The 17,259-nt window shown below is 46.0% G+C and overlaps 1 protein-coding gene across 7 annotated transcripts in view; it reads left to right on the top strand.

The window, feature by feature from the left end:
• Window positions 1-2,015: 2,015 nt before the first annotated feature.
• EYA1 (EYA transcriptional coactivator and phosphatase 1) overlaps window positions 2,016-17,259 on the top strand; it is a 165,400-nt gene continuing 150,156 nt past the window's right edge. For 6 of the 7 annotated variants that reach the window (XM_030943514.1, XM_030943510.1, XM_030943511.1 and 3 more), the window contains exon 1: window positions 9,246-9,447. The gene's annotated coding sequence lies outside the window, so the exon portion shown is untranslated. Of the gene's footprint in view, window positions 2,063-8,426; window positions 8,485-9,245; window positions 9,448-17,259 lie in introns of those variants that run through there. The other variant, XM_030943509.1, reaches the window with a different exon arrangement.

Here is a 17,259-nt window from a genome sequence, read left to right as displayed (position 1 = left end):
TTCGTACAGCCCTCAGTTTTTATAAAGTAAAGGTGAATGGCAGCCCAGGAGCCACCTGGGCTGCTTGTGCCGTGTTATTTAGGAAGGCAGGCTTGGATCCAAACCTGAATTTGTTAACCTGGCAGGTACCTCCACCAGCAGCCAGGGGAGTGACAATGAGTATCTGAGTACTACTGTCATTTCTCTCTGTGTCAGAATAAGTCCCCTGCTGCTGAGAGCATGGAGGGAAGAAGCGCCTGCCCTTCACCCCAGGCACGAGTGATCCCATCCCCGGGCTCCGTCAGGCAGGTACGGCAGGGACAGCGCCGGGGTTTGAGCCGCTGACGGGCGCCCCGCTAATGAGGAGATGGTGATGCTGCTTCGCTAACCGGTCTGAAGTCCTGGGCACTGGTCATCTGAAAATAGCCTGGCACATCTATGTGTCTATGCTTCCACGGGCAAGAGGGAAAAAATTAAAAGGAATATAAAGATGAACAGGCATAGAAAGCGCAAGGGATCTCAGGCTCCGGCTGGCACGTAGCTTAAGTCTGAGGAGGGACAAAACGTGAGGTGCAACTGCGTGGAAATCAGTTACACCAGAAAAAGGAAAAGAGAACAAACAAACAAACAAATAGCGGCTAAAACTCGGGGCGGGGGGAAGTTACCAGACACGGCCGCGCGGCGAATCCCGCAGAGGCGCTCAGGCACGGCAGAGCCGGCTGCACCTGCTCTGCCCGCGGACCCGCCCGCAGACCCGCCGGGCCCCCGAGGGTGCCCGCCGGCTGTCGGGGCTCCTGAGGCGCTGGCGAGCCGAGGGGGAGGGCTCCGAGCGGCGTCCCGGGGCCGGGGCGGGGATGCTGCCGGGTGTCAGTGGTGCGGTCGCCGCGGGTCGTTAAGTTTTGCTTGTGATGGATGATAACGCCGCTGTGGGACCGTGACGCCCTGCAAATCCCCCCCCGTGTTCCAGCCCCTTCTTACTCGGTAGTCACATACTCGCAGTGATACTGATTTCACTGAAAATAAAGTTGTTGGTTTTTTTTTAAACCGGCAAAGTGTAGCTGTTGAAAAGAACACAAATCCCAGCGGGAAGCTTTCCCGCATGCTGCGGGATTCCACTGTCCCCTCGGAGGTGCAGGAGGGCCGCGCCGCCCCCGTGTCCCGCTCAGAGCGGTGGGCGGGAGAGGAGCGGCCGAGGCGGGAGCAGAGCAGGGGTGACCGCTCCTCCCCTCGGCTCGGGAGAATCGCCAGGGAATCCAGCAGGACTCTCCTGTTTACCCGGCCCCGGTGGCCCCCGCTGGTGCTACATCTGGTGCCGGCGGCCCAGGGAAGGAAACAGAGGAGCGGGAGCACGGGGAGACTGTGGCGGCTATGGTCAGCCAGGAGATGGGGAAGGCTGCAAGGCTGGCTGCCCTGTAGCCGGGACCTAGGCTGTTGTACTGCTCAACCAGGGAGCAGAGCTGCTGTGCGGAGGCAGCAGGATCCTTCCCCTTCCTTGCCTCAACAGGCCAAACCTCCCTGGTGTTCCCGCAGAGCTGATCTGCAGCTGGGTCAGCAGGGCCGGAGCAGAACTTCTGACGCGCCCCCCGGTATCAGATCCCCCCGATTTCTCCACTCAAGCTCCATTCACAGCGCCAGCCGCTCCTGCAGGGCGGCCGGGCCGGGGCAGGGCTGGGCCGGCCCCAGGTGGGGCGCGGAGCGGGGCGGCTGCAGCGGGCGGGAGCTGCGAACGCTTCCCCCGGCGCTTCCCGCCGCCGAGAGAGCTCCGGCCGGGGTTTGAAACGGGGAGAGCACGTAAATCTTAAAATCTCCTATGAAAATTAATAAAAACACACGAAATCCTAGACAGTCCATAGCAACTGATTTTTATCTACCGTTTTACGCGCTTCATTATCCACCTAAATATAACCACCCCGTGATTTAATGTAGTTCACGGAGACCACAGGCATTTTTGGCTTCTCTTAGCCTTTTTATTCTAGCGTTGGCAGTGGCCTGACTTCAGTCTTCTCTCAACATTTGACTGTATCTGGGAGTTGGGATAAGACCAAGGAGGAGGAAACAGACTGCATTCGATGTGTTTGTCTCGGTATGACTTCCAACCAACTTGGGGAACCCCTAGCGCTTCAAACCCTGGTTTTCGGTAATTGTCCCCGTGCCTTCGTTTTCTGCCACCGGTATGTCCCGACGGGCAGTTTCTCTGAAAGCTGGAGACCCCGGTCGGGCTTGCTGGAGGCGGGGATTGGCTTTAATCAGCGTAGTCAGAGAACCAGAATCAGGTGTGGATTTGTTTCAGGGCATGTTTGCATCAATCAGTATTTTCGTTACAATCTTGTCAACAGTTTTAATTCAAAGCGTATGCTAAAGCCGAAGGAACTGAGCCGCACAAGGGAAAGAGTTATTTTTAGAAAAATATCGTTAAACAAATTGGCATGGATGAAATATTCTGATGGTGCTAGAGGCTAACATTTTTTTCTTAGCTTTATCAACACCGAGATGGCTGGAGGCTGTGTGGCAGGGCGGTCTGTAATTTTGGTGAGCTTCGACCGTGGCTTGCCAATCCATAGGAGCGCATCCTCCCCTGCTGAATTTTTCCCTGTCCGTCTGTGCCAGGCGCAGGCAGAGCCCTGCGCTTGGCCCAGCCCCAGGAGCGGCGGTGCGAGCACCGAGGGGCTGCGAGCGGGGTCACAGTGGCGGCCCTTGCTGGGGGGTGTTCCGCACCCCCTTCCCCAGCGCGCCCTCCCGCGCAGCGCCCCCCGCGCAGCTCCGCGGGGACCCGCGGTGTCACCCCCACGCTGCAGGCACAGAGGGCCGGGAGCTCTCATGGGCTGCCCAGGCTTTGCGCGGGGTTGTACGCGGGTTCTACGCGGGTTTGCGGGGGCAGCCGACGCCAGGCGCGGCTCTCCAGGGCCAAGTCAGCCACCCCACCGCCCCACTCGGGAGGTCAAACTCACCGGATTAAAGGCTAACCCGACGGAGAAGCGCTCCTACCTGCGCTGCATTTTTGGCTTAGCTATTTGCGTGGGGCTGGGGGGCCCGGCTGCGCGGACGCCCTGCGTGCGTCCGGCCGGCTCCTTTCGCTCCCGCTCTCCGGCATCCCAAGCTCACTTTTCACATCAAATAGGCCATTAACTTTTGATCCTGCCTGTTACATTCCAGGTTTCCCAGTGATGTTTCCTGCACACTGCCCCCCCTCCCGCCCCCCCTTCTCTCCCACTTCGCATTTAAACACGACCCGGTAGATCTGAATTTCTGTCGAAAATGTAATTTTGAACATATGCACTCATTCGTCTCTTCGCGCTTGGCCTCACACCGAAGTCCCTCTCGGAGGAGCGACCTTACGTTTTAGATGCCCCAGAAGAGCGCTGAAGTTTTGGCTTGCCTACATCTTTCAGCGACCGAGCCAGAACGAGACCTATTAAAGCACCGACTGATGCCTGCGAAGACAATATCCATAACTTCAAAGTCCTTACGCGACTATGGCAATGGCTGCGCTCAAGGGCAGCAAACAGTCAAAGGGATCCGTGGGACATTCTCTACTCCCGTTTAGAACGTTATTAAGCGGGAGCAGTGACTCAGGCTTCAGCCGAATAGGAATAGGTTTTGCGGTTTTTTCTCGCCCATATGATCTCCTAGTTTCCTCTCTTGGCCGTAAGAAACCACTGGAGTGACCGAGCAGTGTTGGAGGAGCATCCCTTGGGTGCCACAGGAGGTCACCTCAGCGAAACAGGGCTCGGTCCATGGTGGGTGGAAGGGGATGACTTCACGCATGGCCGCAGCCCAGTCCCGGCCCACCATCCGGCTTCCCCCAAACCTCGCTGCGGGGGATCGAGGCGACAGAGCCGCCAGGTGCCTTCCTGCCGTGTCCTTCGGACCATCGTTCAAGGGCTCCATGTCCCTCGAGCCTGGAAGGTCCCACCAAACATCCAGGGAGGGGGGTGCTCAAAGCACTGGGCTCAGCATCCCCTGCCCGGCTCCGCGCGTCCCTGGGCCCGCGGAGGCGGAGCGGGGCGGGCGGCGAGCGCGGCTCGGCTGGGGCAGCTGCGGTCGGGAGGCGCCGCTTCCCCCGCTCCCTGGTCTGTTCCTGGCACGTTTGCACTGTCGAATTTCATCGTGGGAAAATATTTACTTAAAATTCGCCGTTTCGTTACATTTTTTGACAAAAAATTCTCTTTCTAGAGTATTTCCAGACGTGTGTTCAGAAGGGACTTGAGCAAACTCGGAGATGGTAATTTTAAATTCAAACATTTGTCCCCAGATATCTAAGGATGATATTTTTCCTAGTAACCCGTCAGAAATGTGTTGCAACGCCTTCATATAATTTTACTCACTAAAAGAATACATTTTTTTATTTTGTCATCATTACAATAAATATTTGCCCTGTTAGTTAATATTTTCTTCAAAGACACCTGAACCTCCTGTTACAAACACCATTTTTTCCTCAAATATACTAAGAAACTTTCTGTAGTGAACCTAGCGAGGGTACAGGTAATGACAGATTAGCAAGACTTAACGTTGTCAGCAAAAATGATAAAATTACACCGACCAGCCTCTTGGACTGCTGGGAGTTAAATCGAGTCATAATGTTCTAAAGAAAAACAAAGAATGTGAAATACGTACAAGTTTCCCAAGACTCCTTTGATTAAACTTCTGTATCTGATACACTGCACTTCAAAATTTGCAATAGTGACTGCACTTAACTACTTTATGAACAGTCTTATGTTAAATAATGCACAAGTCCATGTTAGCAGAATACGACATTAAACAAGTGGCTTGTCGCTCTGAATGGTTCAGCCTCCCGTTAATACCCATGTTAGGTACACAGGCTTCTGATTTCAGGCCTTTACTGCTAAAAAACCTCGTCTAGACCTGTGGAGAGAGCAAGGTTAAAGGCGCTCTTTCACTGCACATGGAGTACTCAGTTTTAAGATCTTGGTGAGCTAAGGCATAATTAAAATTACCAGGCCGTTTAAAATACAGGATTTCATTGATAATTTACTCTATAATCTGGGTTTAGTCAGTCATTTCATGGAGTAAAATTCTGTAAATTCATGTATTCTTAAATAGTTCGGGGAGTAGCTCCACTAAAACATAAGTGTCTGCATTGTTAGGTCTTAGCATCCGAGATTAATTTTCAGATACTGAAAAAACAGTGCGCAAAAGTCATTGGAAGTCAGAGGGACTTTTCCCGCTGACCTGGAGACTGTGGGAAGTTTCTATCTGCAGCGACACAATTAGCAGATTATGAAACTGGAAGACGATCTTATCTGTTCCTCCACACAATGCTAAATGGCTGCTTCTACCACCTACCTCCATCTTCATTAACTCTAGACAACCACCTATCAGAAAGATAGCGACAAACGAATGTATTACTGGGGGGATGGGGTGGGGGATGAGCAGCATAGCAGAGGGAAAAATATGTTAAATTACATTTAAATCATCCAATCACATGGAAGATAAACATTGGTGGTATTGAAAACATAAACATCACATATGAAAATGGTTTCTTTTGGGGAGTTAAATAAAGTATAATCAAGAGTTAGAAGATGAGACAGATTAACATTTGAATGGACTATTTTGTTTGTCTTATCGCGGGACCTTTTAAAGGAGTAGGTGGAGATCTGTTGTCACATGTGGCTCACCAACACGGCATTATGGGTGCCAGTTTGCACTGTATCCCAACAGCATCTATCTCAGAAATATTTCCAGGTTCCATTAGAAGCCATTCGGCACCATTTGAATATTGTCTTTTTTTTTTTTTTTTTTTTTGTAGTAATAAAAATCTTGCTTTTAATTACATCTAAATGTAGCTAAGGACAGCATCTGATCCTGGAACGGAAAAGCTGAGTTTTATTTGTCCTTCCTTGCATGGATAAATCAGGTTTACACTCATGGCAGTGCTTTTGTTTGTAACAAAACGCCCGTCGGTGACTGAAGGAATCAAAGTCTGAAAAGACTTTGAGAGAGGCAAAAGAACATTTACTAACTAAGGAAGTCCCGTTTTATACTTCCTTTCTAGTATGAAATTTAAGTGAAACATATTGCAGAAACTGAATGTAAGCTTGAGATGTTTCTAGAAATTTAAACCCCAGTGCTGGGGGTTTTTTTAACTCATCAGGGCAAGGTAGCAGCAAGCCACAGTAGACTTGATTCAGAAAGAAAATGTCATACAGATAGGACACAAAAATGTCCCTGGAAATGAACTTGAATCTTCCAGTCTCTTAAACCACACTGTATTCTTGAATGGTGAATTTTGTATTTGGATCCCTTGCTTAGTTGAAAGAAGTGTAAAGACAGCTCCCTACTGGCAAAGTATCTGAGGAGGTTACAGAATGCTGTTTATTCCAGCTAGTGTCTGGAATAAATTATGTTCAAGAAATTGGCTCCTGATACTCCTATTTCAGATGAGAATTTGTACAGAGTGCTAAGTCCTAACACTTCTGGCCAAACCATGGGATTCATTAGGATTTGCCATTCATCATACCTGCCAGAAGCTCTCAGATTTGGAGAGGTGCTTGTTTTGAGAAGTGAAAGAATAACAGAAAAGAAACTGTTTACCTTGGCATTACTGTCAGTTCTCAAAGGCACCGGTCTTTCCAATTTCAGGGCTATGAGTTGTCAGACCTAATATGCTTTCTAACTATTCCTACTGAAATTCATTAGCTACATAAGGAAGACCCACACTAGTTTTAGCTGACATTATAGGTCGAATAAACCACTTAACATTTTAGAGGTTTCTATTGCAGATAAGAAGATAAATGGCAGCAGGTGACCTGACAGCTTTTGGGGTGGGAGGGAGTTTTCACAATTGGTTTTTAATCCAGTAGCAACAGCAGATGCTTGACAACTCATTAGACTGGGCTCTAGGAAGCAGGATGGCAATCTCACTGCTATTCTAAGTATTTTGATCTATAAACCATGTTTACTAGTTTCCTATCGTGAAGGGTAATTATGCTAATTTTTTACTCCGTGCCTAACTATCATATAGGCTTCACTTGAAGCCTTCACTTGTGTTCTTTTCACAACATTAACAGCTCATAACCCTGAAGAAAAGGAAAGCTAACAGAAATACCTCTAAGCCAAATCTAAGACAATCCACATCACTTACCACCACGATGTCCAGGGCTTCCTGTAGGAAGGAGGTCCACTCTTATGAGCAAGTTGAGGGTTCTCATGGTCCTCCTTGGAGCTGTATTGCCAGAATTCTCACATGCCTGTGCAACAATTCTGCTCTTGCTGCAGCGGACATTAACATTTTATTCTGAGGTATCAAACACAAAAATTAGAGCACCTCTGGGGAATTAGATGTGCTTTGGCAGAGAACTTCTTAAATATTTTTGCTATGTGTATAGCTTTTGAATACTCTCCTACTTGCTCAAAATTACAAAATACATACGAAATATGAATATTTGATTTTTTTTTTTTACCAGTAAGACTTCTAGGTGAAAAAAGAATTTGGACATACACTTAGCCCCACACTTGATTTTGAAAAATGGCTTCATGCCAGAGTGGATAGTCAAACAAAGATAATGAATTTCTGAAGAAACTGTTCTGTGCAAGGTAGAATATGGGCTGCACATGTCTATTCCATAAGTCCAGGACAAAGTACGTTGCAGAGATGAGGTTTTCCATTTTGTTTCTAGAGATTTTTATAGAATCACATGTGCTGCTCTCCATTACATATTCTACTGCAAGAGAGCAAGGGGATCTGCAGCTTTACCTTTATTGAGTCTTTTTCATAATCTGTGAACCAAAATGTTTACAATCTTTAGATCACATTCACAGCTCAGGTTTGCTACAGCAATTTAATCTTCTTTCCTGCAGTGTAAAAATCCATTATCCATTGTTGTGTGTCAAAGTGAGTTTTGGCTACAAATTTAGTGGAAATTAAACTTGGTTTTGTACCTTAAAATTATATTGAACAAGAAATACAACGTTGAAGTAATACAGGTACAATGAAGATTTTAAAAAATATATACATATAACTATCCCGTATTTGTCAATTCAAAATACAGCCTAATGGATTCATTTAACTTCAGAAGAGTGAGGACTCCATCTCTGTGAGTATTTTGTATATGGCCCCATGTGTGACATTTTAATTAACTCTCACCCTTTAATTTACAGGACTGGAGTAGAAATATGTGGAGGAAAAAACCCTTAAAATTGTTAAAAAGTCAAAAGGGATTCCATGTGATTTGTGTCCTACAGGACAAACATTAGATATTCTAGCGATTTAAATGGCATTGCTTGTATACCTACATAAATGCTTGTGGGGACATAATTTCAATTTCTTTAAAGGTAGAGATATGTTTTTTACTTTCTGAAATTGGCATAAAAGCCCACCAAGAGGGCTGGGAAAAGAAAATAGTGGAAGAGTATGTACTGAAGACAAAGAAGTGGAATGGAAGAACTTGAAGCAATGGCAACTTTCTTTTTTTCCTTTCTGGTTTAAGGGAGAAGAAAGGGAGGAGGAGAAGGCCTGGACTGCACTGTTCATATTTACAACTATAGGTAAAAAAATCCCCCAGCAGCTCTGCTTGTTTCAGTGTCTGGACCAGGGTGTCAGACTGAGCAGGGCTTTCACCTGTGTTATACTCGGATGCCCGTGCTATACACCTTATGCAGGGTCTAAGTTCATGTCTCTGGGATGAGGAAGCGAAGAGGATGTTCTACCCCTGTTCTGCAGTAGCTTTATAACTGGAGCATAAGACATATGGAATCTGACCCATCTTTCTCTCTTCATGGGTAATGAGGAGGGTGGATGCGTACAAGCTCGGATTTTAGGGGTGATCCGAAGTCTGCGGGATCAGGTGCCATAGGACAGCTTCTCCCAGCGCAGCATTCCCATGCAGACCTTGACGCCTTGACTCATTCTGTGCCTTCAAGCGATGGCTTTACCCACGATGCTGAGGAGCGGTGTCAGACAAGCCCATGGGGCCGGGGGATGCTGCCGGTACCTCTCCGACTGCCCACCGTGCGGGCCCGGCGCTGCCAAGACAGCGGCGGAGCTGCCAGCTGGGCTCGGGCGTGTAACCTGCAGCCGTGCCTTACCTCCCGCAGCGCTGCAGGAAGCCGGCATTCCTCAGGGCCCATCCTTCCCTCGCTAATAACATCTTAATCCTCAGAAATTAAAAAAAAAAAAATTGAAAGAAAATAATAACTGTAAAAGCGTGTGTTGGTGGGGCGGGAATGGGGGGCGGCTAGTGGCGCTCTCGTGTGTGACGGCGGGCCGAGAGCGGCGGCAGCGGGCGGCGCGGCCGGGCAAGCGCGGTGCTGCCGCCGGGCGAGGCGGCGGCGGCGGCAGCGGGAGGAGGCGGAGGAGGCGGTCGAGCCGCTCCAGGGAAGTTTTCTCGCCACCGCCTCCCCGAAACCCCCTCCCCGCCAAGCGCGGCTCCGCGCTCCTCGAAACTTACCGCCGGGCGCCGCTCCTGGGGAGCCGCCGGGCCCGCGCCGCCGCCCCGGAGGCTCCGCGGAGTAAGTGCGCGCCGGGCCGGGCCGGGCCGGGCCGGGCCGAGCCGGGCCGAGCCGAGCCGAGTCGAGCCCGCAGCCGGGGGGTGCCGGACACGTGGGGCGGGCGGGAGGCGCCGACTCAGCCCCGGGGGTTGCGCGGGCGCGCAGCGGAGCAGGGCCGGCGGCCGGAGGGAGGGAGGGAAGCAGGGAGGGAGGGGCGAGGCCGCGGAGCCCCGGCGTGGGAGGGGAAGGGGCGGCGGAGCGCGGCTCGCCCGGTGCCGGCCGGGGCCGCCGGGCGCTGCGGCAGCGCTGAACGCGGGTGGTGTGTCGGAGGGTGACACAACGCGGGTTGTGTGTCCGAGGGTGACAGGCTGTGTTACCCGTGTCCGCTTCGCCGTGTCCGCCTTCGCCCCGCTCCCGGGGGCTGCCCGCTGTGGGCACGGCAAGTGTCAGGGGAGCGAGGAGCGCGCAGCTCCTCCTCCGACGGACGGGGAAACGAGACCGATGCTCGGGCACCGACGGCCACCCCGCCGAGCGCGCCCGTAGCGGTGTCCCGGGCACGGCCCCGCCGGGGCGGCCGCCTCCCCGCTGGCTGCCTGCCTCCCGCGGGTCGGGGCACGCAGGGATGGGGTCCGGTGCTCCCCCCTCTCCGCTCCGCGCATCCCAGCGCCTGGGGAGGAGAGTGCTGAACAAGGAGGGGGTGCACCCACAGGTGTATCTTGCCTCAGCTTTCTGGGGTTCTCATTTCTCCCGCCGTCACCTAAGACCTTCAAAGAGATGGATGGATGTGGCTACTTATGAAATGGTTTTGGTCTCTGTTGTTCATCCTGGAGATAAAGCTTATTTTTTTTTTTTTGCAGGAAATACTCTGTTCTTTAAGACTGTACTCAAATTGGCAGTTTTTCTATCAGAAAGTCAAGAGTTTACTTCAATTATGAAAATATAACAGTAGGCGTCCCCCCTCACTTCCCCTTCCCCATTTTTCCCTATTAGATTGGTAGCAGCACACTGTTGTTTAAATTGCAAAGAGTAGCTCCCATTGACTTTTAGTAGCAAACACTGTTAATTGTTACATATGCTCCAGCAAAATGCAGTATGAGCAACAGCACCAGACAGTTGCTGCGTTTGAAGACTCACACTTTCCATAATACTTAAAAATAAAAATATGGTTATAAGAAGAGAAAATGGTCATTAAGTGCTGTCAGAAGTTCTTTAAAAAGAGTGGTGTGTGGAAAGTCCCTATGAAACAATTTCCAGATTAGAGCTGTTCATTCTCTGCCAAAAGCTGTGTAAGCATGAAGTGTAATGAGGGTAGTTGTAGGATCATGGAGTAGGCACCGAGCAGGTAGTCCAGCTGCAGCAGAAAGTAAGAGACAGAAGGGCAATATGTATGGAAATGTCCCTAATTGAGGACTGCAGCTCGTGGAGGTAGCTGGCACATCTTCTGAAGGCTAGTCTAGATACGTTCCTCCCAAACCTTTGTTCCAGCTTGTACACAACTTGTTCTGCTGTAGGTTTAAGTGTGCTGTAAAACACAAGAATGCATGTTCTTCAACAACCTTTTAAAATGTATGAATTACTCTTTCTGAATGGTTTACCAGTCCTCAAAGTTTTAGAAATTATAATAGCATCAATAAAAGTATTTATAACCCATCTAAGTAGAAATGAAGTCACTGGTTCCTTTGGTGACCATAACCAATGGTTACCAATAGCACCAATAACTGGTGTTATTCATTCCAAGCTTGATGTATCGTTACTGATTGTCTTCATTAGCTACATCTTCCCATGTGAAGTGAATCACAAACAGGGTAGGAAGAGAAAGGAGGAAGCAAGTCACTCTTTTCTTTTTTGTTTGCTTGTGGCTCTGTCCTCCTTGTGCTGCAAAACTTGTCACTATGGGCAAGGTGAGGGATGGACTCTGGCAGGAGAATTGTAAAATCTTCAAAGGTCATTTGAACAGTTTCTCCTAGTGAGCTAGAAACTTGGGCCCTCTTGCATCCTGTGCATTTTGAGAGTTTTACGTTACTTTCTTTGTTTCTCTCATTCAATTGCTTAATTATAGAATCCAAAAATGTTATTGCTCAAAATAACCTTTTCTTCTAGATTTAGAGAGAGGGAGAGTGTTACAAAATTAAGAGTTTAAATTGAGTTAGGAGGTTTGAGATTTTTTTTCCTTTCTATAATTTTTACTCTATTTGACTGTTTAATCTGATACACCAAACATCATAAGATAATGATTTCTCAAATGTCTGGACACTTTTAGTGTTTTGGGGGTTTTTTTCCCTCCCTTTGTGACACAGAATATCTTCTCCCTCTGTCTGATAGTGCTAATCCTACTGCATGGAGCTAGGAAGTAAAACATGTATTTACCATTGAATTCTGTGATATGGGTCAAGCTACCATGAAAAGGCTCTAATGGTTGGACCAAGAAAAGTTTGCCTGGATTTGATGGTGTGGCAGCGAGCTGTGGCTGCCTGGCAGTGACCCCCAGAGGGGCAGCTCGTGGGGGAGCCTGGGGGCAGCTGCTGTCCCTGATCAAAGCCCAGGCAGGGCATGGGGGCGCGGGCAGTGCAGGCAGTCAGTGCCCCAGTCTGCCCAGGGACCCCTCTGTGCTGGGCCGCCTGGAAAAATCCCCGAGGTGAACTCCCACCCTGTGAGGTGGGTCTGCATTTCTGCAGCTGCCCTTATAATGAAGTGAGCTAGGAGAAAGCTCTTTTTATTTATAAGAACGGAAATTGTGTGTAAAGTCCTTAAAATCAAGGAGGCCACAGCTGGGTACTTCATATGCTTTTAAAAGCTTTTCCAACTCCAAGTTGTTTCTCTGTCCTTCCCATGCTGTTTCCATAGCGAGTCACACCTACTGCTACTTTAGGCAATTGGCCTAATTCCTGAAAATTTTGAATTTTAATTACTCAGCTCAGTAGTTTGAGCTCTTTATCATCTGAATATTGAAGGGGATTGCATGGTGTTGTGTGAATAAAATTTTATTTTTTTATGTTTTATATTGTTCTCAAAAGAAAGTGAAATATTATTTTCAAAATAATAGTGTAGTTTGTTCTTCACTTTTTCCTTTATTATGAAAGATTATTTATAAAAACTTAGCTATAATATTATTTGATAACATAAACCATTTTTATAATAGTTGTGAAAATTGTGTTCTATAGATAACCATTGTCTGTTCTGTTCTTCCCACTTAGTATATTGCTATAGTCAGTAATATTTAACAATAATTTAAGTTTCATCTTGAGCTGTGATGGTGGAAAAGATTGCAAGACTATTAAGATAAGCAAACACTTAAGAAGTGTGCCTGTTGCTAGAGGACAGACTGATTTATTTAACTACTTAATTTCTACTGTGTTTTGCTCTTGAGTGTTTTGGTTTTTTTATGAATGTATATAAATTCATTGTCATTGGTAGGTACAGTTTGGAGACATGGAGAACTGAAACTAAATATTGTTGTTTGACTAGGTGCATTTTTTGCTGACAAAAACCACAAAATTCATCTTTGTGTAGTTGTGTAAGCAAAACCTATTTATCAAGGTTCCAAACCCTTAAGTTTTCAGTTTTTATTATGTTAAAAATAATGAGGAGTTACTGAATTGATTTTCATGAAAACATAGTCTGGAAGAAATCAGAGGAGAAGGATGTCATCTGTCAAGCAAAAGATGTGATAAAGTTGAACAGAACAGCACTAAAAAACAAAAGTATTTTAGCATTGTTTTGCAAGGAATTTGGAGTCCTATAAATACTCCTACAATAATTTTCTTCTTCTCCCCTGTTAGATTCCAATGCTAATTGTCCAAATTTGTCAACAATGTATTGGTGGGGTTTAATTTCATAAGGAGTGACTGCTGGCTAGAAAAGAGAGAGAGGTCCCAGCCGGTACCTTCCTTGCTTGACCCATGGACAGCAGGGATGGCCCCACAGGGAGCTGGGCAGAGCCTTCCCTGGGATTGCTCCTGAGAGGCAAGAGCTTGAGGATGTAGAACAGAAATGTGAAGGAAAGTTGGCATCATTGTTAGGTAAAAACAGTGTCACTTCTGCCTTAAAACTAGTTTTCAGTTAGTGAATTGTGGGTATTTCTGGTCACCATGGGCCAGGCTTCCAAGGGATTTAGGTGGCTAAAGGTGCAGCTGGGTCTTTACTGTAATTCACAAGAGTGCTTGCAATATAAACAAACAGACAAACAAGGAAGTGTAAATGGCTGTAGATGCTTAGGCTGATGTGGTGCCTTTAAATGTCCCATTGGATCTCACACAGGCAGATCTGACAATTAGTGGTACACCCTTCTGGTTTTCTCAGTTTAGGACCATTCATGCTCTTTCATTTGGATTAACAGAGGTTGAAAGAGATCCCATTCTCAGAAATGAGTCCAAATGAAGAAAATAGACTACTTGCACCTACTAGTGAAACTCATCCCAATTTCAATTTGGTACCTCTACTGCATGAAGAGAAGCAGAAGTGTTTGTAGATATTGATCTGTTGTAAAGAAAGAAAATAAGATGCTCCTTGCGGTGTGTGATTGTTGCGACTTACCAGTGAAGGTTTTGGTGGACCTCAAGGGACAGGGTCAGAGGAGGAGAGAGTTTTCTTGTTGTAAAGAAGAGAGCAGCATCCTTAGCCTTGCTGCTGGTGGTGTGAGGAAGGTCCCTGCTATGCCCATTGGGTTGGTGGCTGATCCGTTGTGAGATCTGCAAGTGGCACTCCCATGGGGACACCAGAGGCATGGCTCTGGGCCACACAAGGACAACTACACTGCTCCCAAGGGCAGGGGGAGTCCAGAGGCAGCTGGGTTCTCACAGAACCACTGGGACCTCAGCTGGCCCTACCCAGTGTTGGGTCCCCCTGACCAGGAGATGCCAAGGCTTTGGCCACTGCGTTTCCTGGTTGAATGTTGGCTTTCTATAGCCAGGGTGACTCCCTTGCATCCATGCTTTCTGTAACCCATCTGTCTGGGTGGATTTTGCTGCTCTCTGGGATGCTGTGGCATCCACTACTGAAAATATTGCTGGTAGTGTTTCCACTTTTACCACCTTGGGGGAAATTTAGGTTTTAATGAAGATTGTTACAACTTCAGACTCAAATTTATTTGATTTATTAAAAAAAAAAAACTTTTAGAAATTATAAAACTTAGACATTTCACCTAGAGGAAAATTACTTTAATTGCTCTGTGTAAACCTTAAAACCTCTACATGTGACCTGTATTAATTATAACTAGCAAACTTTTACCTGTTTGCACTGAATTATGCAGAAGCAGGACAAGTTACTTGTTGTTAGACCACAAACTTTTATAGACTTCATATATTTTACAAACTACTTTAAAAGCACATGTAAAATAATAAGTAATGCCCTACCTTTAATCTAAATTTATAATAGGTGTAGAAAGGCTTCTTAAAGCACATGTATAATTACTACATTGTACAGAACCACACGGGTTGAAAGAAAGCTTTGTTTGTGAAGTATCTTACACTTCTTTCCTGAGCTAGGTAAGTATTCCAGTTGCAAGTTATGATTTGTAGCCCAACATTTTTCTTGTATGTATTTCATATTTTTTAGTAACCATGACACTTCGCCTAATAGTGTTAATCTGTTCATCCCCCCACCTTTTGTAGTCTGTTTGACACATAGAAAGCAGATCTATTGCTCAAAGACATGATGACAAAGGAATTGGCTGTTGCATTCTGGTTTTGTTCTTTGTTAATGATGTATAAATAAAACCAGGGAAATTCTAACTTTTTGATGATAAAGATCCTATGGAATGCTAAGGGGAGAGCTGTTTAATCCTTATTTGAGGCAAAGTTCACCTTGTAAAATGTAATTTTATTAATTTTTAAAAGCAGAATTTTTATGTTTTAACCTTGAGTATTCTTTATTTCCTGTCCTAAAATGTTAGTGTGTTTTTCTGCTGAACAGTTTCAGCCTACATTTCAGATACAAATAAGTTGTTCCACTGGATAGTTTAAATGTAGTATTAATTTTGTAAGTAATTTAGAAAAGAAATTCTGGCAAGCAAGTAGCCAGTATAATTTTAACATTGTTCTAGAGCTTGGCTTTTGTGGGCATTTAGTATTCAATGAAAAATATGATCTTTTGCTATGTTTGGAGAGCTCTGCTTTTAGAATAACATTATTGCTTTAAATTTTTGTATGGATATGTCTCCCACTTTAACCTTTTGTGGAGCTTCCTGTCTGAGGTGCCCTGTTGGATGTTTGTGTGAGGGAGATTGAACTTAGAAATTTGCCCTTTGCAGGCACCAGGCCTCATACCTGAAACACATACCAGGTCCTAATTGCTGTTCAAAACCATTCCTGACCATTGGTTGAGGGAAGCAACTCAAAGACTTCATGAAGACAGTTTTTGAAACAGTTATATTTCAGGTTTAGATCTTGTAAAAGCAATGGCAAATTATTTACTTCATTTTTTCCACTTCTCCAGTCTTATTACACTTCTAACTTTTGAACATCACGTTTTCAGCCTTCTGTCTCCACCCCAGGAGAGTTTTCTTTGTATTTGACCGTCTTTTCTAATGCTGGGAGACCAGAGAGCTCTTCTGAGCTTGCTGAAATTAGCAACCAGGAGATTCCCATGAAAACACACCAATATCTTTTGCCTTTTTTTTTTGTTTCTTCAGGTAGGACTTTTCTGTTATCCCCGCTCCACTTTCCAAAGGTCTCAATCAGTGTGCAAATCAAGCAGTATCATTTTTGTAGGTTTCTTCCACTTGAGGTGAATAGCAAGGAGAGTGGTGAAGAACTGCTCAAGGACCTTATGAGACAAGTCAGTAGACAATAAAATGACCACTGAAATTCTGCAGATATAAATGTGAATTTCTGAACCTCAATTAAGATGGTTGTAGCTGTACATGGAAGGTGATCGGCACTGGGCTGACCCTTTCAGAAGTGGGCTCTTGGCATCTAAGATAATTCCAAGAAAATTAGTTCAGTTCTTAGTAATTCTCCCAAAAATGAATGTTCAGAACTGCTAGGAACCAAAAAAAAAAAAAAATTACATAGGCTTCAGGAGGAGAGTAGACAAGTACTTGAGAGAGTTGTACTGAGGATTGCTACACAGATGAACTCCATCTGTCTCAGGAAACCCTCTGAGCTGAAATAGCAGGAAACTGGGAAAATACTGGGAAAATTGCACATGCTTGTTCTGTTCTTGCCCTCCTTCTCCTGTTGCTGGAGACAGCACCAGGAGGATTGCCCTTGTGTTCTCAACACCTTTTCCATGATTTAATGGTATATGGAGAAATAGGGCACAAACTCTGTTGTTGAGTTGTTCCTTCAAGACATACTTAGGCTTACAGTGTCATAGAAATTTTATAAATGTAATCAGGATTCAGAAAGTAGCGCAAATTTATTTCCCAGACTGTCACTGGTATCATTTGCCTGTGATGTATTTTTTGTGTTCATAGTGCTTCATTTCTACCTTCTTTCCTGCTTGCTTTTGCTCTTGAGTCTCCTTGGTTATTCTGGTCCAACACCCAGTGAGATTGCTGTGTAGGCAGATGAGACCTCATGTTTCCTTACCAGAAGTTTAACTTCTCAGTGAAGGTAAAAATGTTAGGGAAATACCAAAGTTTTAATCTTTAAAGTAAAGTTAAAAGTGATTACCTAGATTGCAAAACAAAATTATTGATAGTCAATTTATATTATTTACTTATAAAGAACAAGATTTATTTGGTGCTAGACCTAAACTTGACAGTGAATGTAAGAGCTATGGGTTTTAAACATGCCTGTCCTGGACACCAGAGTGCTTGTTCTATTTTATATAAAGGAAACCTTACCAATAAAACTGAAAACTTTCAGCCTCCTCTCCCACAGGTTTACTTCA

This window comes from Camarhynchus parvulus, chromosome 2, assembly GCF_901933205.1.
Source record: "Camarhynchus parvulus chromosome 2, STF_HiC, whole genome shotgun sequence".
NCBI classification, from domain to species: Eukaryota; Metazoa; Chordata; class Aves; order Passeriformes; family Thraupidae; genus Camarhynchus; species Camarhynchus parvulus.
Note: the sequence above shows the minus strand (reverse complement) of the source record. Positions and strands in the feature narration are given on the sequence as shown.